The following is a 22601-nucleotide window of genomic DNA, read 5'->3' as shown; positions in this document are numbered from 1 at the left end:
ATGAACGTTTGCAGGAGATTTTGAACCTCTTTTTGCTTTATCAAAAAAAGCCAGACACAAGGGCAGCTTCTGAAAACTTATTTTAGGACAAGGAAAGGGGTCATGACCCCGAGGCTCTGCTGCATAAATCAGCAGAACTTCTTTGGAATTTACGTAGGATTTAGGAAAGGGCACAGGCTCTGCTGGTTGTGTCACACATTTTCCAGAGTGCTTTTTCTGAACAAGCCAGAAAAAGATTTGCCTGAAGGGACACATGAATATGGCGCACATGAATAACTTTCTAACACAAAAGTTCTGGGGTTTCCTAAGGGACAAAAGGACCAATATGTGGGCACCATAAGGGGCTGGAGGAGGGAAGGTGGCATGAGGTTGGCTCTGTTCATCCTCAGTGGGACGTGCAGGGTAAGGGGGAAATTAGAAAATCTTCTGAGACCACTTGAAATCTGCTGCCAGAGCTCAGAGTCTCAGGCAGTGAAGTCCCTGTGCCAAACTGGAAACATGGGACTCAGCCTGGGAATAAGTGGATGAGGACAGCTTTCCTACGGTTTCTTTTGAATTGCCTGAAGTGAGGGGACAGTGAAAGTCTTCTCCCTGATTAAGGATTTCTCATTTTAGTATTTTGGAAAGAAATTGAATAAATTAATCTTTAATTACACTAAACAGTTTATAATCAGTATTGTTCTCCTTTGCTGCCTTGGTGCAAATGTTAAGTCTGACTCTTTTGAGGATGGACTGTGAGGGCTTTACAAGATCTAGTGGAAAAAAAAAAAAGATTGTAAATAAATCTCTACACATAAAAGCCCCAGGCCTCTCTGGACACATACTTTTAAATCTATTTATTCACCTTTTCCCCTCTGTTTTCATATTTAGATAGGGATAGCTGTGGTGTAAAACAGAGCTATATATTTTTGTCTGTTAGGACATGAGAAAGGGCACAGTGCTCTCTGTTTCAGCAGCTGTTCTGAGACCAGTGTGCTAACTGTATTTATTTATTAATGGGTTGTTTTGGTTAGACTATTTTTTCCCCTGTGTATGTGCTGCTGCAATTGGTGGACATGCTTTCCCTTTCTTACATCAACAAAGAAATTGGCCCAAAATAATTTCATGGATTACTCCCTTTTGGCCTCTAAATTGTCCAGGTAAAGATTTTTTTCCTACATGTTTCTTCCACATTATCTAGCTCTGAATGCATTCTCTTGGCATGTGAAATAGCAGAAATATATGTCATGTGTTTTCTGAGGACATGAGCCATAACCCTCAGAAATAATCTGCTTCTTTTCTAACCCAGAAGCCATTGAAGAAATTAAATCTGGATGAATGACGAAAATATATTGCAGTTAGAGAACAACTGCAGATTCTTTTTGACAGCAACTGTGGTTTCTAATGCTTCCTTAATTTTCACTTACACATATCTGAAGTTGTGATTAATCCAATGAAATATTCAATATTGCCCAAGTAAATCTGACTTTCGTAAACAGGATTTATCTTAAAGCCTCATAAAGCTTTCTGACAATCAGACCTAAACTTTCTTTTGTGATGCAGACAAGCATTACATCTGTAATCTTCACATCTCCAGTTTCCAGGAGTTCTGGAGGAAGAATTTTCATCCACTGGAAAGCAGCATATTTCTCTGCAGGGGCTTATTCATACCAACAACCACTGTATTTTTTCCAAACAATAACAAAAATGTGTTTCTTGCCTGTGGATTAAGAAAAATTTTGAGATGAAGACTGGCTTCCCTGCTCCCTTCCTGTTCAAATTGTGAAATTGTCCTGAAAAACAGGGTTTTTTTCTTTCCTTTTTCTAAGCCGTTCTGATGCTCTGTGGTGTAATTTTCCTTAAAAAATGGCAGCTGTGAAATGCTGGTTCTCTCTATTCCAGAAAACGAATGTCATGAATATCACAATAAATCCTGAAAGCTATGAAAACAATGGGAGGGGAAGAGTGATCAGAAGCTGTGCCGCAATGCACAGATGGAAAAAATACCCTGGGGGCTCCTACAGCTTTTGGTGACTTTTCTTTTGGAGCCTGTCCTGTGGCAGCTACTGGCGCTGGGTGCAAGGAGCAGGAAATTCACCCTCAAGCCTCAGGGGCTTGGATATTACCTGCCTCACCCTGCTTTTAGGTCTCCACATCTAAAGCTAGGGAGGAAAGCACCAATTAGTGTATGTGAATATCTACCAGGTACTAATGGATATTTAAATTATGAAATTATGTTAATTTTTCAAGAATGGATATAAAAGGTCCTGAACTCCTTCAAGAATCTTGTAGCCATGTCTTTGTCATGGGTTTAAGTTTGCCACAGCAAGTGATCTTCTACTTGCCATGGGTTTTTAGTGACTTCTATCACTAGGGCTCTGCTTCCCCTGTATTTGTTCACAACAGGTTTGTTGCATAAACACTTTTATTTTTAAAAAGGACAAACATCCACAGAAACATTTCAGAGACAACAGAATTTGAGGTTGTAAATACATTCTTGTGACCTTATTAAGATGAAGATAATTTTGGTTTGGGAAGAGGAAAAGCTTGTGATCAGGCAACTGCTGTCACAATAATAACAGAAGAAAACAGAATATCATTCAGCTTGATTATTTTGGGAGTCTTTGTCCAATGAGGCACCCAATGGTGCCTCTTTATGGAAATCTTTATTTCAGGACAGGAAACAACCTAACTTAAATATAGAAGCATGATAACTAAGGAAAGTTTGTGTTAAATTTCTACTTACAATATTATACAAAGGAACACAACTACAAAAATTAATTTAGCAATGCAGCAATTGAACTAAGTGCAGGAACTTCCAGCTGTTATTAAAACGGCTGTTTTGTGAAGGATTACAAATACCAGGAGGATTTATGTAATTTGGTTCCTATCAATCTAAAAGATACATTTAAAATTGTGATCAAATTTTACTAACTTGAGGTTGTTGCTGTTACTAATTAACCCTGCAAGCAGCACCAATGTAAAATTCATTTAGTGCCTCCAGCTTTGTAATGTGTAAATGTTTGATTGATTGTTTCCTGGCTGTCTTAGGTTGGAAATGGGTCTATGTATTCTGTCCCTATCTGATGTGGCAGTTATCTTCTATTCATTGGGCACTTTTCTTTATCTCTTCCACAACCAATCCTCCCTCCAGGGGCATACCTTCTGTTCATGGGCCAGTCAGTGTCCCTGCATGGCTGATAAAATTCCATCATCCCATGGGGAGATGCTCTGCCCAGGGGGAGGAGCCAAGGCCAAGCATTCCTACCTGGATACAATCTGAGATTTTGGCAACACCACAGCAGCCTTTGCCCACTGCATTCCCAGGGGAGCAGCTTTCTTCCCCACTGCATTCCCAGAGGAGCAGCTTTCTTTTCCACTACATTCCCAGAGGAAGCCCAGGCCCATCTCCACCAGCCCTGGAGCTCCAGAGGAAAACTGCCCCCTTGTCCAGGATCCCTGCTCCAGCAGAAGCACAGCTGGCACTGCAGGAGGGCTGAGCCACCATGGATGGGACTGCTGCCACCATCCTGACCCACAGGCTGCCAGGGCCTGTTCTGAGTCTGGCAGTGTTGTTTTGTATTACTGCATTGTTTATTTTTTCTTTTTCATTTTTTTTTCCCTAATAAAGAACTGTTATTCATACTCCCATATCTTTGTCTGAAAGCCCCTTTAATTTCAAAATTCTAACAATTTGGAGGGAGGGGGTTTACATTTTCCATTTCAGGGGAGGCTCCTGCCTTCCTTAGCAGACACCTGTCTTTTCAAACCAAGACACTGGCCTTGTGTTGTCATCAGTGTTGTGTTTTTTTCCCTTGTGCTGAAGATAGAATGGGTAAGCAAATCTGAGAGGAGATGGAGCTGGGGACAGCTTACATGTGTCAGTGTTCATTTAAGTTAGTCAACCAGCTGGCCTTTCATCCCAGCTCCTGATTCTGCCCTCTTTCCTCCCCAGAGCAGGAGAGATCTGTGGTTCCTGACTGACTGAAGAAGGTGGATTATGTCATTCCAGTGGCCAGATGGGATGACCACAAAAGCTGCTCTATGAGCCCTGAGGGTCTCCAAAAGGAAGCTCCCTCTGCAGGGCTGGCCCTGCCCGGCCAGCCAGGCAGCACAGAGCTGCAGACAATTCCAGAAGCTGACCTGAATCTCTGCAGGCAGCACTGGCTTTGCAGAGAGGGCTGTTCTAACACCTCCAGTGCATGGCTGTTCCCTGATATCCCAGCACAAATGTCTTGGTTTGAAAAGATGGGTGTCTGCTAAGGAAAGTAGGAGCCTTCCTTGAAATGGAAAATGTAAATTCTCTCTCTCTGAATTATTATAATTTTGAAATTAAGGGGCTCTCAGGCAAAGATATGGGAATAGGATTAACAATTCTTTATTAGGAAAATTAAATTACAAATGGAATAGTACAAAAAAGAAAAGAAACCACTGACAGAGTCAGAATATGCCCTGACAACCTCTGTGTCAGGGTGGTGGCAGCAGTCCCATCCCAAGGTGGCTCAGCCCTCCTGCAGTGCCAGCTGCGCTTCTGCTGGGCAGAGATTCTGGACAAGGGGGGAGTTTTCCTGTGAACCTCCAGGGTTGGGGGAGATGGGCCTGGGCTTCTTCTGGGAATGCAGTGGGGAAGAAAGCTGCTCCCCTGGGAACGCAGTGGGCAAAGGCTGCTGTGGTGTTGCCAAAATCTCAGATTGTATCCAGGTAGGAATGCTTGGCTCCTCCCCCTGGGCAGAGCATCTCCCCATGGGATGATGGAATTTTATCAGCCATGCAGGGACACTGACTGGCCCATGAACAGAAAATAATTAATAATTAATGACCCATGAACAGAAGTGATCTCCTGGAGGGAGGATGGGTTGTAGGATAGAGAAAGAAAACTGCCCAATGAATACAAGATACCTGCCCTACCTCTAACAGATGGCAGTATAGAATACAGAACCCCAGCCTAAGACAACAAAGATGCAGGGACAGAGGTAATGTGCTACCACCTAAAGCACGTGCACACTTGTCATTCTTAGGCTGAATTTTGGCTGAAATTTTTTTTGGCATGTCGTCATAGCAGAGACAGGTTTTGGTATGCAGGGATTATATTTTGCTCTTGCCTTTCTTTTTTATACACAGGGCAAGCACACAGCATTGAGAAACAAATTGAAAGCTGCAAGTTATTTTAATTCAGTGCGGGAGACTGATGGAGAAGAAGGCAAAAGGAAATAAAGCACAGAAAACTATAGGGAACTATTCTTACTATTCATATCCATGCCACTGAAGTTTGTTTTCCCTAGATGCTGAATTACATCTTCAGCCAGAATACTTGAACTCTGTTTCACTGACATCAGCCTTGTCCCGTTGCCATGACTTAGGAAAGCTTTAGGGTCTGGCTCACTATTATATCCCAGCCCTCAATTTAACAGAGGCTTTTCCTCTTCTAAAATTTACTTGAGTGTTGGTATGAAGATGCTTTGGAAAGAAGGGCTTCTGACAGACCTTAAGTCTACTGCCCTATTAGCTTTCTTTTTAAGGGAGCTTTACAAATTTTAATTATAGTATTTTTACAAAATCCTTGAAGTATTATTTAATATATTTTCTTACTTTTTAAGAGGAAGGAGTAGCTGTGGCTCAACCACCAAACCAAAGAGATTTGTTTAAAACACATGTAATGGATTTTCTGCAATCCATATCCACGTTCAATGAGTACACAATGTGATTTCTAGTCTGTTTGCAAGGTTGGTGATGTGTGATGGAAGCTCGAGCTGTAAATGAAATTCATTCCTAAAAGAATAGGTGACAAGGCAGTGTAAGATTTAATTCCCATTGCATGATTCACTTCATTTGCACATGTCTCTTTGCACTTGATTGGGCATACTGATATTTTAAATGCATTACAAATTTAATCAAAAGCATTAAATAAGACACGCAACATTGAAATTACATCCAGGAAAACATCTGGGACTAGGGAGGGGGAATTATTATTGCATAAAAACTAAAGATTCTGTATTTTCATAAATTAATTGGATAAACAAAGGCATATTGAAGCTCCTCAGGAGATTATGCAGAAGGTCAATCCATGGCATTTCCCAGATTGCAAATCCATGCATTGATCTGAATAGACTTTTGTATTTAAATAACTCCTGGGGTGACTCCGTTGGACTTTTTCCTCTGCAGTGTATTAATAGTGCTGAAATGAGATCCAGAGGATTGTTCCCATGTGCAAAGTCGCTCAGAGTTGTGTTATCAACTTTGGGGGACTGAAGGTTCAGTCCTGCAAAGTTCATTCACACAGATAAATCCATTAACATTTGAGGAACTCCAGCTCGGAAAGGAACAAGGCCTTGAGGTGAGGTTGATAATAAAGTGATTGTTTTACTGTTCAGATAAAAACCCCCGAAGGTATCTGAAGCTATGTTCTTGGACTTCCTTCACAGCACACAATCTTCCTCATGTTTATAAATCTTATTCTCTCCTCTTGAAACCAAACACCAAAACACTTTTTTTTTTTTTCTTTTTCTTTTTTTTTTCTTTTTTTTTTCTTTTTTTTTTTTTTTCCCAGATTTGCTCCATGCGGAAAATATCAGCGACTAGGACAAAAGCAAAAAAATTAGAAGATACACAAGTTGAAAATTCTATTTAGGTGATTAGATAATTTCATATATTTTAGAAAGGGCCATCTCTACCACCCACTCTATATTACAGCTACTTCTCTACTGATTTTTTCCCCCACAACAATTTTAAGTAGCTACTTAAAAAATTAAAATAAATCAGAGAAGCATAATGAATATATATAATTTTCTCTCTTACTCTGTATGGAATCTGCACAATTACATTTATATGTTAGGATACCATTAGAATGAAATTTTTAAGGTGAAAATAACAAAAATCTCATCTTTGACATTGTCTAATGAAATCCCAGGTGTGCAGTGCACATTGAAAGAAATAATTTGATAAGTTTATATGCGAAAAAGGTGCTGAATTTACTTGCAGTAGACCTGATAAGAATTTTCATTCATTGCTTATAGAGCAGGTTATCATACTATAAGATACTTATATAAAACTTAAATATGCCTGAGTAACTTCTTGAACTGTAAAAAAAAAAAAAAAAAAAACAAGATGTCTGCCAATATTTCTGACCAGATTTGTCTTAAATTCTTATTCTAGAGCCTTTTCTTGATCTTTTCCACTCTTTTCTCAGCTGACGTGTAAATAAGGAAGCAAATAGTAGGTGCTGAACTGTTCTAAATCAGTAGTGAGCAGTTTCTTGTCCCATGGGTTTGTACTGACTTAAATCTAGGGTAAAGAAATATTGTAATTTACAGAATAGTCATTCTAGAGGTTAAGTTTTTTGTTACCATAATTCACATAGCAGAAAATACCTTGGCTTTGTCTAAGACCTGCTCAGCAGCAGCAAAAATAATTCTATTTGTCAATATTGTTTTGACAAATCCAAAACACAGTCCCATACCAACTACTTTGAAGGAAAATACCTCTGTCCCACTTAAAGCAGGTCAGTCCTTTGTTTGCTTTGATGTAGCAATATTCAAACTTATTGCATTTAGCTCTGATGATACACAAGGTGTAACTTTAAAAGTTGTTTATTATTTTAGCTTGATTTGTTTTGCACAGAAGAGCAAACAGAAAAAAATCCTAGGTTGAGTTTCCATCAGGTGTGAAGTATCCAATCTTTTTTGGTCTTCTATTTCTTAAATTTGGACATGAATGAGAGACATCTATAAGTATCTGAATAAAATGTCCAAAATGTGAATAGGATTTGAAGAATTGATAGACAAGTTCCTGCTGTTCTGATCTGACACATGACTGAGGGACAACATTTTGTCTTTCTCTTATGTTGAGAAAAAAAACATTGAAAGCTACATTATTTATAAATAAAGCTGGAAGGAAATTGGCCTGAATGAATAAATTTAATAGATGCATCACCTTCCATTATGCAGACAAAACAAATAGTTGTGTTTTGTGAAAAAAGTTATCAAATGACCAGGTACACAATGCAAAAATGCTCCTGTGTAAATGGTGAGTTCCTAGCACCTGTGGTAAACTTGGTGGCTGCAAATCTGATTATTTCTATAGTTGTGTGCTGACTTCCTGCTCCTTTGGTACTGAACAGCTTGGATTATAAACGTCTTCCAAATCTTGAGATATTTATTTAAATTTACTCTCTAGCAATCTTATTGAAACGAGACAATGTAAAAAACAGCTGCTGTTTTCATTGTACAAAGACAGTGAGTATCATCAGATTTATTTGCTCAAGTTTCTGTTTATTTTCTGTTTTGTAGAGATTTTTTAGAGGAGAAAGTTTGCTTTTAAAGCAGGAGAAAAGAGGAGCCATCCTTTTATCTAATTTAGAGAAATGAACAATGAAAAATGGATTCAATGAAGTCTGGTTAAGGACCTGGTTAAAATTCTGGCGTTTTCTAACAGCAGAGAATGTGATCTATAACTCACAGATTTGTTCTAACAAATCTGTCAGAGCAAACATACAAGTTATTTACTTTTGCATTTGAAATAGAGGCTGTTCTAAAGCTCACACTGAATTTCTGCAACAGAAAACTTCCTTGCTAGAATTGCAGTATTTAGGGTGATAGGAAATGCCTGAAGTCCTGTCTGTTTCTGGAAATGTAAGCATCTCATTGCACTTTTTTGTTTTATTTTAATTTAGGTGTTTCAGTCTTGCGGTAAGGGAGAATTCCACCTAGGTTGATGGTGTTCTGTCTTTCCAGTTGTCTGCAGTTACACACAGACACAATTTCCTTTTCTTCCAGCCCTCTCACCATAATGTTTATAATAAATGTTAAACAGATGATTTCTTAAAATCCTGAGGTGAATATATTTGCAACACAGGTAAAGCAATTCCTGTGAATGCTCTGTGCTCTAGAAGGGTCTTATTTTTTTGCTGGTTTTTTGTTTGTTTGTTTGTTTGGGGTTTTTTTTTTGTTTGTTTTTTAACTCCTGAAAACCTTACAGCAGTCCATAAGCAGTTTTAATGAAATTTGCTATACTTTAGGGATAGATGCAAACATCTTTCAGTCAGTCATGGTTTTAAACTCAGATAAAAACCCAAAAAAGAGTGTTAAAAGAAGTGGAAAGGCTCATTGAATAAATAGAAATAATAGATGGCACTAATTTAATAACCTTCATTTAATATTTTTATAATCTTAATTGTTTGGCATGAGATCTCTTGCACCCCGTTAATAAACTCTGAAAAAAAGAATTAATTATTTTTGCCCTATTATTTTTTGGCAGTGCCTGTCACTGAGTTTTGAAGCATTGCAAAGGCTTTCTTCTAGCTTCACACCAAAGCCATGAGGTGAGGGGATGATGCAGTCACCATTTTAAATTTAAAAAAAATAACCAATCCCATGGCTTCACTGAGTTGAAATTACACCCTTGTTTTCAATATGTGAAACCTGCATTTTTTCAGGCTCCTGGCTGTTGTATCAGGGTTTTATCATTTCAGTGCATCCTGTGAGCTGCAGCTAGGATTTCTGCAGAATCATATATTTTACACACATACATAAAACCAAAGCACAGTATTCATGACTACTGTAAAAATGTATATTTTTAATGATCACTCAGTCTTTGGTGGACAGACTTAAAATCCAGGTTTTGTCAACTTTCACTTGCATTTTATTCCTGTACAACTCTATTTTGGTTTGGACCCAGCCAAGAAACATTGTTCCAAATAAATGAATATATAAAATTCATTATATTTTTCATTCAAATCCCAGCTGACACATCTTCTCTCCACCTTTTTCCTTAGCACCCATAACCTGCATTGGTCACCCATGCAGAACTAAGCAATATTTCATTTCAGAAAGCAGGTGTTCTTTCCACAGCACAAACTGATCAGTATTTCAGAAGCACCTGCCTTTCAGACTGATGTTGAAACATCAGAAATTCTTTCTCCTCAGTGGTCTGCTCACTTCTATGGAAAGCATGGTCTCCTTGGCCAGCCCTGGTGCCTTTACTCCCCTTTGTCCAATCCTTCTCTTCCAATCTCAATTTTCCTGCCCAAAAATATTTAGTGTTTTCTTTTTTTTTTTTTTTTTTTTTGGCACTACATTGCATTCATTTTAAGAAGTTACTTGCTCACAGGGCTGGAAGGTGGGGGGATGGAGACTTTTGGTGAGTTATCTCAACCCATGTGCCTTGCATCATATTTTCTCTTCTCTGCTGAGGAGGGCAGTGACAGAGCAGCTGTGGTGGGCACCTGGCCTCCAGCCAGGACCAACCCACCCCAAATCCCTATCCTCCAGCAGCTGGAAATGCTGCCCACGGGCTCAGTGTCAACATCTTGGAGGGAGTTCTCCCTGCCAAACTGGAGGGAATTTTGCTGAGTGTACAAACTGTTTTTTCATGTGGTTTTAAAGGTGGTTTGAATTAGCCTGCAGCTCAAGGACGTGGCACACTGTCCCCACCTAACGTGGGAAGACCTCTTCTGTCCCATTCAAAAGGTTATGAATGCTTCAAAACACTGAAATTACCTGAGAGTGACACCTTTTTTTTTATTTAAACAGGTGGGGAGTGGAGGGAGGCAAGTAACAGCAAGAATTTCACTGACTTTCTGCTTAAGGATGACCAAATAATTTTGGCTGAAAATGTCCAAACATTCAGCCTGAGGCATAACCTGAGCCTGGGGAACTTCAGTCTTAGTGGCTTCAGCTTTTTATGAGTTTCCTGGACTTCAAACAAGACCGTATAAATGGGAAATATTATGCAATCTTAATAATAGGCTAGTCAGCATAACTGAAATTCCTAGGTGTACTGTGGTTATTAAAAATTAGTGTTCTGTGACTTGCTGCTGGCCTTCCAGTGTAAATATATTGGAAAGAAAAAAAAAATAACACTTTTGCTCTTTAAACTTGATTTTCTTCAATTTTCTCCGAACCTGAATGGATCATATATTGTGAAAAAAAGTTTTAGTTTTACTTGGCTTCTTATTCCATCCCTATAAGTGATTGCTTTCTTTTAAGTGATGGTTTCTGTAAGCTTGACACAAAATTATAGATTAATGGAATTGCTTGGGATGGGAAGGGACCTCAAAAATCATCTCATTCCAGCTCTCCTGGCATGGACAGGGACATTTTCACTGTCCCAGGCTGCTCAGAGCCCCATCCAACATGGCTTTGAACACTTCCAGGGATTAGCCAAGATGAAACCAATGAACAGAGACTGTTTTTTCACCCAGGTGAGATGGCATTGCTCTGGTTGTATAAAATGTGTGGGAAAATGGCCCTGGTAGCTGCTGTGAATAATTCAGGGATAGAATCTATAGAATTTACTATCTACAGGCACCAGTCTCTAGTACCTTTTTTTTTTATTCTGAGGATGCAGATGGAATTCCCCAATAAATCAGCCACTGAGAGGAAGTGTTTCTTCTGAAACAAACTTCTGAATTAGCCAAAACAGGCCTTGGGCACAGACATGCCTGGAACAGACAACTGGAAAAACTGAAATAATGGCTGCTCCAGCAGTAGCAGGACCTGGGTTTAGCTTGATGCTCTTGCATGTAACTCAAAATGGTCCTGAGTTGGTCTCATGGGTTTACACTGAGGTGCCAAATGAGTGCTTACTGTTCTTTATATTAGGGGTACATTTGTCCTACAGCTAAATTAAGTATAGTTAACCCAGGTTAAAAGAGCAGTGAAAGAAGTTTACTGGATTTTTAGCTATTTAAGCAGATGAATTCAAGCTCACATTCTCCCACAGGCTTGGAATTCTACTGAGAGCTCAGTTTAAATGACAGATTTCACTGCTGTAAATTGAGGTAACCAACCTAGGCTAAGCAACCCCCAAAAAAGGTGTTCCTTCAGCAAAGACAGGTATGAAGCACATCCCTGTACAGTATGACTAAAATCCTAGAAAGTTTTTCTTTTGGAGAATTGATGAAGTAGCCATGACTCAGGAAAATATGGTTTTACCCCTGAGCACTGTAGGCTCAGCTGCTGTACTTGGCTTTCTTGTTTTCTACAATTCCCATGGGGTTATACAGTTTTTCTTTTTTCCTTCATCTTATGTTCTCTAGAGATGTTCTGGCTCTTTTCTTTAACTTATCTGCTGTAAGAACAGTGTTCAAAGCACATTTAGGAAACTTTGATATGGTTGTTTTTCAATAGATTAATAATGTTAATATGCTACACTTTCTAAATTATTTTTCAAGAATCTTATTTTACCAAAGCATCAAATTCAGTGAGACATCTCTGAATATCAGGAGATCTAAAATAGTTTCCAGGTTCTGCTACTGCTCTGCTGTGAGCCACTGAGGCAGATGTCTGCTGTCCCAGCTCTCTCACTTGTAAAACATGGATAACAGCTGTGTTCAAGTACCTGGAAAATCTAGATGAGAAGTGTCATACTCAGAATAAAATGTGGCATAGCAAGAACGTGTTGTGGTGTTTTATAAACCATTCTGAAATGTTTGAAAAGTAGTGTTTGAATTACTGGGAATATGTTTTTCTACATATTTTGGGGTTTTTTGTTGTTTTGGTTTTTTTTTTAATAGATCCTATTTTGCTCTGAGTTTTGCTGACATCTCCCATTTGTTTCAGGACAGTTGGGACGTCTCACTTTTTATATTCACAGCCTGTTATGAATTAAAATAAAAAATCAAGCTATGTCACAAAGCCTCAGCATTTGTATCAGAGGCTGATGACATTCTGAAGCAATATACAGTAATACAAGGTGTATAATTCCATTTCCAGTCTTGCAATTCCTCCTATAATAATAGTAATAATTAACTGATTATTCTTAAATTTTAAGCTTCTTGGTTTATTTCTGAGTGGTGCTGGATATCCACTGCTTCCAAGGAAATCAGAGTTGCGCATGCCCATTCCCCCTCTGCACTAAATGTCTGGAGCACCAAGCTTTGTGTGGTAGCTGTGTATTAACTAAAAATTACAACAGCAAGTATAATGAGCTGGTTTACACATTTTGTTTTATTCCAATTAGGACAATTTGAATAATTTTTGTGACTTTTAATTTAATGCAGACTTCTCTGTTAAGTGGCTGAACCGCCTATCACTGTCTATAAAATTTGGCAGAATAACTATGACTGCATTTTATTCTGTTCCTGGGTATTTTCAGAATTGAAAGCAGATGCAGTCTATGGTATTAGGCCTGAATTCACAGAATCATAGAACAGCCAGGGTTGGAAGGGACCCTAAAGATCATCTCACTCCAAACCCCTGCTGTGGGCAGGGTCACCTTGCACTATCCCAGCTTGCTCCAGAACCCCATCCAGCCTGGCCTTGGACACTCCAGGGGTGAGACAGCCACATCTTCTCTGAATAATCAGTTCCTGTGCCTCATTATCCTCACAGTAAAGAACTTCCTAATTTCCAATCTAAACCTACTCTCTGTCGATTTGAAGCCATTCCCCCTTGTCCTGTCGCTCCATTTTGTAGAAATTCCCACTCTTTTATCTTATTTGTAGGCTCCTTTCAGGTACTGGAAGGCCACTATCAAGGCCTTTCTTATTTGCGGTACTTCTGGGTGAATCTTTGTAGAGTAGAACAAATTTCTTATGTTCTTTCCTTAAATTGCACTGCCTGTGTGGTATTGTAAAATTTTTGTAAATTACCAACAAAAATGAGATTTTATAGTAATGGATACCAAACTACTGTCATGCAAGAGACTTTGGTTTACCAAGAGTGGCTAGAATTTCACTTCCAAAGGCTTGACTTTATCTCTTCCAGAACTGCTGCTTGAATAGCAAAGTTTTTAACTTTGGAGTTGAACTTTCCGTTAGAATACAGCAGACCTGGGTTCCATATGTGTCATGCATACCCATTTTACTTTGTTTAAATCTGGTCTTAGTTTGGGGAAGTTTTTAGAAGCATATAAAAATCAAGCAAGTTCTGCATAGATTTAGTTTTCAGTGCTCAGGCAAATTCTCTGCTGAGATATGCTGCTGTGGGAGTTCTAGAAAACCACAAGAAGAGTCAGCTGAACTCATCACTATATTTCTTTGTAGGTAGTACTGATGTATGTGATAATTCAAAGTTTACTATGCACATTAGAAGGTAAAATAATTTTCATTTTGCACAGAGAAATTATCTTCCTTGCATGTGTAGTTTTAGAGTTTAATTAAAATAATGAAAAAATCATTTCTTTTAAGGAAAATAAGATTATCCTTTCAAATAACAGCTGGAGGAAATGTTCTACACTAAAGTGTCGCATGTTATTTGATGACAAAGCATTTTTAACATTTTGGTTTTGGAGTTTTTTTGGTAATCCTCAAAGAACCTTGATATTTTTCCTGTAATTAAATCTATTCCTGCACAGAGAGTGTCAGAGTCTGAAAGGCAGGACTGCTGGAAATTTGGGTAAGCAAGGCACAGGTGAAGAACTCTAGACCTGCTGAGTCTTTAAGCAGAAAAAGACATACAGCCAGCCACAAACTGTAGAGAAACAGCAAAAAGGTTATGAAAATCATAACCTCTGGTACCTTGTGCCATTTAGAATTAATCTTTTTGAACAACCTGATGCCCTTTTAGTTGAACTAGAGCCCTGGCCAAATTTCAAATCTGTGTCCTACCTTACAGGTTTGTTGAAATCTATACCCAAAGACTGAACCTGTGACTCATGTGTAACTTTTAACAGATCTCACTGTGGCTCTTCTGTGTTAACAGGAGGAGATCCTGGCACTGCACTTTGGCTATGTATGCTCTTTTGTGGAGGTGCTCTGAAAATTTGAGTTGAGTTGGAAAGGTCAGGAATTCTCACTTTTTTCCAAGTCTGGCCAAATTATTTTCCAGGGCAGAGAACAGAGTATATTTTATTGTAGCAAGGAGAGGTAGTATTGCCTAGATTAATACCTTTGCTTCCTTTATGGAGTAAGTTTAGCAGAGCTGCAGTGGAGACTCCTGATGGTTCATATCCAGTAAGGAGCCTCCCTCTAGCTAAGTCTGTGGGAGCTGCACTAACCTTTGTCTGCTGAAGACGGCTATTTGCACATCTGACATGCCTTTAAAACGCCAATCAACACATTTTACAATTTTAGTAGCTTTTTAATGTTCTCAGAAGGTCACAGAGAATGAATGAGCCTAGTTGTAATTCTGGCTGGGTTGATCTCATTCAGTTGAAGGAGCTGTCGTTGTTTCCAGAAATTCAGGCCATCCATTTTGCAGTCAAAACCAAATGATAGCTCTTAAAATGATGCTTGTTTGGAGTGTTGATTGCACTGTGCCAGCTTGTGTGCTACTCTTCCAAGCATCTTCACTTGTAGGATCACAGCACTGGCACTGTGATGCTGCAAAAAAGCTCAGGCACCTGCCTGTGCACAGAGCCTTTGGTCCTCTCACTGGGATGCTTTCATGGGGTCCAGCTGTGGTTAATGTAAATTATGTGGTGGGAGAAGCACAGGTTCAGTCTCCACGGCATCTGCTGGACAGTGGGAGCTCAGATTAGGATGTGCAGGATCTCAGGGATGGCATTTGCTCTCTGATGTTTTGTGAGGGAGCACATTTGCAAAATAACAGGGAAATCTCCTGCTCTGGGCTAATACAGCTGAATCAATGGAGGCTATTGAACTTTCACTGAATATTAACTTCTCCTGCACTTGGCAAACATGCTTAGCAAGAGGTGATCATGCCAGCCCCAGTTCTGCCTGAAGGTGATGCCAGGTCGGTGCCCTGATACTTCTGTGTCATGGTGATGAGGACTTGTCAACTGTTCTTTGTCTGATGTCAGGTGGTTCCATTTGCCTTTTGAGATAAAGCCATCTTTTCCTGCTCTGGTGATAATTGTTAGCAACTTACTGTTGAATCCAGTTTATGTTGTACTTTTTTTTGTTTGAACTACTCTACAATGCCGATTAGGTTAAAGGTCAAGTTTGGCACTCTCTCTTCATAAACTCTAGAGTAAGCCTTTTTGATATCTAAGGGATGGTGTGGATGTAACTAGTGGGAGAATTGGCTCCTGTACTCTTGCTCAAGAGAAGTTAAAAGGTTGAAGTCCACCTAAAGATTCATGTTATCATCAAAAATGCAAATAAAGGAGATGGGAGTCACGAGGCTGGATGAAGGATGATGGGTCAGCATCTTGGGCACTCCCAGGTGTTGGCATGTAGAAATCCCCAAGGGAACGTTCAGGCATTGGATGTAGGGCTATCATAAATTCCTTAATTATATTCACTCTCTGCAGTGAATGGGACCACAGCAGCAAGAAGTTTTATTGAGATATTTCTTGTCTTCCAGGCTGGAGAGGGCAGGTGAGACATCCTTTGTTTCTACCCAAATTTCCAATGCAAATCATGCACACTTTTCTACCTGAAGTAATTCCTTTGACTGCAGTCCACTAATTTACATTTTAGCATCCATGAGCATTCAATGCCCCATTTCATGGCATTGCTTAGTTGAAGAGTATTAACTCTGCAATAGCAGAGATGCAATTAATTAATTAGATCTTACCTACCTAACATAATAGTAGGCATCACATATTCCCTTATTCACCTTAGGGTGTTCTCAAGAAAACTGTGGCTTGGAATGAGTAGATGCTGACTTTTGGAAGTTTGCAGAGGTTTATTTTTGAATGACAGGGCACTTGAGAGTTCCAATTGGCATTACTGTGCTTTGCTGTGATTGGGACTTGGAGGAGCAAGGAAGCAACCTTTGAAAGCTGGCTCACTGGGACAGCTGGCAATAAAAGGCTGTGTGTCAGTGAGCATTATGGACCTGATAAGAGCCTGTGACTTGAGCTATATGAAAAAGTGAAATGAACTCACGCTCCTACTGATCATGATGTGCAAGGTCAGGACAAACTACTGAAATATTGGATTGCAAACACACTCTTGGCAGTAAAAGTCCCGACTCAGTACAGCTTGATCATTATAGGGAAGCACAGAGCTGTGCAATAAAACCAACACTGTGTTTGAAATTAGCTCCTTAGAAAGGGTTATAAATTTGAAGGAAGTTTAAAAGTGATTTTTTTCCCTAATAATTTTTCTTAGTGTTCTGTAGTTCTCATTCCTTTGTCTTTTTAATTGTGCACTTTACCTCAGGAACAGTCACTGCTGAGGAAGGGAGTCCAGCTGAAGCCCAAAAGATCAATGAAAGGAATGGAGAGGCAATTCCCTTTTCTTTTTTGTGTGTGTGTTGGTGCCTTTTTTCAATACAAGTGTTAAATGTGAAAGCAATAAAGACTGAGAAGATAAAAAGCTGGGATTTGAGAGAAAGAGCTACTTCCCATAAGGACATTAAACCCATGAATGTGCTGTCAGTGAAACTGCTGGCAGCAAAGAATGGAGTAGAAGTGGGTTGTTATTTTTTTTATTTTGTGAAGCTGCAGGATGATAAAAGCAGGACAGTGGACTAAAAATTGGAAAAAGCAGATAAAGGCAAGCCAGGGGTTAGGTTATATCCTGTCCATAAATTTCATGTGTTCTTATAGCCATTTTAAAATGCTTTTAACTCCAGTAAAACAATGGTCCAAGGGACTGAAGACTTTTCCACGTAAGTGGAAACTTCACTGAAATTAAAAGAGCTTTGGTATGAATTCTTCCTGAATGACTAATCATATTTGATCATTTCATTAGACTCCAAGAGGAAGCAAAAATGGTTGGTCTGTTTGTTCTCTCATCTACAAAAGATGGTGGCCTTATCATGTTTCAGTGGACAACCTAAAACTGATTTATGCTCTCAGTTATCTGAATGAAAGGCACTGGCCTTGCTGCTGTTCCTCCAGTTCCTGAATGCTTGCTGCTTTCCTACTGGCTGACAAAAATGGAAAACTTGATTAATAGTGGCTGTTCAGATAGCTGAAGAAATTACAATTTAATAAAAGGGAGTGACAGGTCTAGCCAGGCTTGGGACACAGAACAGCAGAGCTCCCTCGATTTAGGACTCAAATGGCCCAGGGTGGAATTTGTTCTTTCTTTTTTTCCCCACAATGCTACATGTCAAAAAGACATTAAAAAAAATAAACTAAAGCAGAGGAAAACCAAATAAACTTAATTCCCAGCCCCGTTTAGTCACAGCTGCAGCAGTCCTTGTGCACTAATGTTAACTGGTTTGCACATGCCTGCAGGCACTTTACCTCTCCCATTTGTTCTTTGAGAATGAGAATTTGAGTTGACTTTGCTGAGAGATGGGCTCCCAGCTCCAGGAAGGAGGCTTGATGTTCTCCCAGCCCAAAGGTTAAGGCTCTAATCCATCCCCTGGAGCTAAGAACAAGGTGGTGCTAAACCTTTCCCACTCCTTACAGAACATAATTGTTAGGATATTTTGAAATGAGTAAAGGTTAAATAAAGTAAAGGCTTCCATTCACACATCTTCCCTATTGGCTTAGTTGCTGTCATTGTTCTGATTTTGAGATCACGAAGATTCTGCAAAATCATCTTATTTGTCGTGACACTACTGCTATTCACAGCTTGGGGAAAAAATATCTTCCTCCTCCTCTTCTTTGGCATGGTTATAGCAATTTCTGAGCTTGAGTTCACTGTCAATCCTTCATCAAGATCCATCCAGGGTGCTAAAAGTGCCTCAGCTAACAACAAATGGCAAACATTACATGAATATGTGTACACACAAATGTTCCACTTGGGTTCTCTATGTCTGTTACTCTGACTGAAAACCACATTTATGGGGTCAATTGAAAGAATTTACAGAAGAAATTGCTTTCTTCTCACATCATCACTCTGGTTTTTTGAGCACCTCTGGACTAGGTCTTTATGTAAGAGCTTTTCACCCTTGCTCATCTGTTCAGATTTTCTCTCTGTTATGCCACAGCATAAAGGATACAAAAGACTTTGACTCAATCAAAATCAAGTGTGGTTTGCCCACATTCATTTTAGGTCTCCATTATCATGATGTGCCTGGCCTTTTTACTTAGCTAAATTGCTCTGTGGTTTGAGTGGTGAGGAAAGAGTCCTGATATATTTGGACCATCCAACTTTTCAACACCATCCTTTACATTTCTCATAAGAGCACAGTTGGAAAGAAAAATCCCTTGTTGCCACATGCATAGATTTTAGGCAAATTTTTTTCCAAGAGCAGGCAGCTTAACAGAGCAGTAGCTGAAGTTTTTTTGTCTTCTTGAAGAACTGTTTGCAGCTTCAAAGTATAGTTTTATCAAATATTTAATGTAACCGTCTACAGCTGTTAGTTGTTTATACAAGAAGATAGAACTATGTAATTTAAGTCAAAATGTGCAAAGCTGAGCCAAAATATGTCCATAACTTGCAGCTCTAAACCTTCTTGTCTCAAGGCTATCTTCAAGCAGAAGCCATAAAATTCAATCCTGTAATTTTTCCTGATTATATAGGTCATGGATTTTCCAGCCTGAGAATTACTGAATTCAATGTGCCTACCAAGTTCTATGGCCTACTTCTTACACAGGTAACATTAGCAGATTTTTGATTAGCTGGACTGAACCATTAAGGACATTTCCTATCCTGTGGAATAAAGCTTGTGAGCTAACCAAACCTATTAGTCAGACAGTTAAATCATTGGTGTGTGTATGGGATTTCAAATCCATCTTTGAGCCCAAACTCCTGTGCCTGGGGAGGAAAGTGAAATCCACAGTAAGGCTGCAAAGGAGTATCAGAGCTCCTGACCTGCTCATTGAGAAGGCAGTAGCAGGAGATCGAACCCATCAGGCAGTTTAATTAATTAGTAGCTCAGCAGTCCCCAAATTCCATAGCTTTGTGTATCAAACACAAAATCACACTTTGGCAAAAGACTGCTCATAACAAGCCAAAACTTTTGTTGCACTTCTTCCACACACCTATCCTGCCATCGTCTTTTCATCCACCCATTATCTTTGTTAGAAGATGGAGTGTAATTCTAAATGCAAAAAAGGGTTAAAGTTTTGGAAAATAGGTTGGGTTCTACTCTAGAGTTCTGACAAAGAAAAATCAGACCTTAATTTCTCTTGGATTTTAGTAGGGGGCTTTGCTAGTTAGGGAATTCACTGACACATAAACAGCCATGATTCTCTGTATGAAATTGCTTTTTAGGCATAATTCACCATTGGTTTTTTAAAGAGGTGTTTCAAATACTCTGAGGTTTAGTCAAAATAGTGGAAAACTTGAATATATGTATCCTTATTGGTCCAAGAACAAGAAGTTTCAATCTAAGACACCACAGATAACATGATATCTTTTATTGAAACAAGAATATTAATCTAGTCTTTATATAGTAATACATCTAGAAGCAGAACTTCTGGGCCTTTAAGCTTGAACTTTATAAAATATTCTTGTTCCAATAAGAAGTATCACATTATCTACCTTGTCTACTTAAATGCATGTTTTAAATGATGGATTAGTGGCTATTTTGGGTGCATTTTTACTGTGTTATTATCTTGAGTCTCATGCAACTGTTTTCAAAGCTATAAATCTGTACTCTTTATATGCCAAATTCAATCATGACCTCTTTTTTCACTATGCTTTAGTCACATTTTCAAATAGTTTACACAGTCCCAGAGTGTTGTATTGATGTTTTCTTGATTTGGTTTTATTATACTTTATTTTTGTCAGCAAGAGAAAATACTTTCAAGAAAAGAGGATGTCTTTTAATGAATTTTATGCAGAAAGACCAGGTAAAAATACCTAAGATCTCCCATAAAATGATTATTTCTGGAAATGTGTTATCTGTGGAGACACCACAATCATTTCAGTGTAGAGCAAAGTTTGTGCTAACAATCACTGCCACTATCAAACACTGCATTATTGAAAACATTTGTGGATCCCAGTGCTTTAATGGCAGCCTTTTAATTGTCTGCATCACTGGTTAGCTGGATCTGTGGCAATGTATGCCAGTAAATCCAGCCCGTGTCACTTGCTGTGATTGAATGTGATCTGCAGGCCTGCTCCACATCAAATAGCAACCATGGGGCTGAAAGGCAGAGACTAGGAGTAAAACAGAAGTAACTGTGGCAGAAGGGAATCCTTCCCTAGTACCCTGATCCTTTTACATGGTAGTATTCCCAGGGCAGGCTTTAGATGCAGTTCCTGACCTGTTATCCCCACTGAAGTAAGTGTTGCACAGACATGTACTAAAAATAGCAGGTTTTCTCCCTGAAAATGCTAGATGTGCAGGTCAATGCTTAATTTTGCTGTTTGATAAGGGAAATGAAAAGTTAAATAGAGAACTTTTCCACCTGCACCAGTTTGGGTTCTGAGAGAGTTTGAAGAAAGGATGAAAATCCATCCCTGTTGCACTAACAAAGAAATCCTAGGCTGAACTACCTTTGTAGCTTTTCCCAAGGTCCCACCAGGGGAGTATTTTGGAGTGCCAGGCCTCCCTGGAAGCACTAAGGGATGGGGGCTGTCCCAGAGATGTGCAGAGCATCTCCCCTGCCAAGCCTGACCACTCTGTGGGCTGTGGCAGCTGGCTCTGGGCTCCCTGGGAAAATGAAGCTTGCAATGAGATTTCATCACTTCATGGCCACAAAAGGCATAACCCTGCTGGGGGGATGGCAGAAAGCTGCAAGATTTCACTGGGGCCTTTATAAGGTGCTTTGTTTTGTTTTTTCATGAGATGTTTTCAGGGCCCTTCAGAAATCGGACATCTCCTCTGGAAAATACTGATAGGGTTTAAGAGCTGGTTTCCTGATAAAGAGATAAAAAAATTACAATGTCTGAGTACATGCTGTGTTGACTATGGCTACTATTATGTGGTTGGACAAAGACAATATGCAGAAAGAGTTCCTCCCTTTCCCCACTTTTTCCCAAATTTCAGTTAAAATAGTAGCTCACTCTCTGGAAGTACAACTTCTCCAAGAGTTTTGTATGTCTGGAAAGCTCAGCACAGTGCACTCCTTTGCTTTTTGATAAAGGACTCTTGGAGTATTTCTTTTTAGAAAATGCTTAGAAAGGCTTAAAATCTTTTAAAAATGGTTGAATAGCAAGAGGTGTGTACATCTATAGGAGTATTTTTTTGTAAATTCTGAGGTAGGAATTCATCTTTGACACCTTCAGGAGGTGCTTTGATTTAGTGATATATCATAGAGTAAACTCTGCAGGTTATTTGCACGTATCCTGTGCAGGAGCCACTGCTAGGAAACAAAGAACAACTGAAACTGTCAGGAAGCCAGCAGCAAAGATGAAACTATAGGAAAAAAAAAAAAATAGGAACAATCCTAAAGTTGCCATATATGCCATAGATCTGTTAAGCACTGTGTGAGAGCTTGAACTGGAGCTAGGAAAAACCCAAAATTAATCAGATAAGAGGGATGTCAGTGATCACCTCCAGCTTTCCTGTTCAGCTGACAAACGCTCTTGGTGGAGGAATGGGATCTTAGCAGCTGAGCAAGGAGCTAAGGATGCAAGGGAAAACAGCATCTGCCACAGAATTGCTGCTTTTGTGCTTTTCACCCATACTGCTCACTTTTGGGCTTTAAATGAGAAACCTTTGGGGTCCCCCCCTGCATCTGTGGAAAGTGAGCAGACCCTGCAGCTGGACTGTTGCTTGGCAGCCTGAATGTCACATCCTCTGTGACACTGGGGAAGGGAGTCTGTAGAAAAAGCTACTTCCACCTACATTTATTCTGGCTCCTTTCACTTATCCATTCCTAGATAAATTCTCCCTAACCTGGTGCCGAAACCGTAAGGTGCTGGTCGATTTTTGTGAGGCTGCCTGAATGACTCACCTCATTTCTCAGATTGCTGATAAAAC

Source organism: Lonchura striata, chromosome 1A (genome assembly GCF_050655825.1).
Source record: "Lonchura striata isolate lonStrDom1 chromosome 1A, ASM5065582v1, whole genome shotgun sequence".
In the NCBI taxonomy this organism is placed as follows: domain Eukaryota; kingdom Metazoa; phylum Chordata; class Aves; order Passeriformes; family Estrildidae; genus Lonchura; species Lonchura striata.
Note: the sequence above shows the minus strand (reverse complement) of the source record.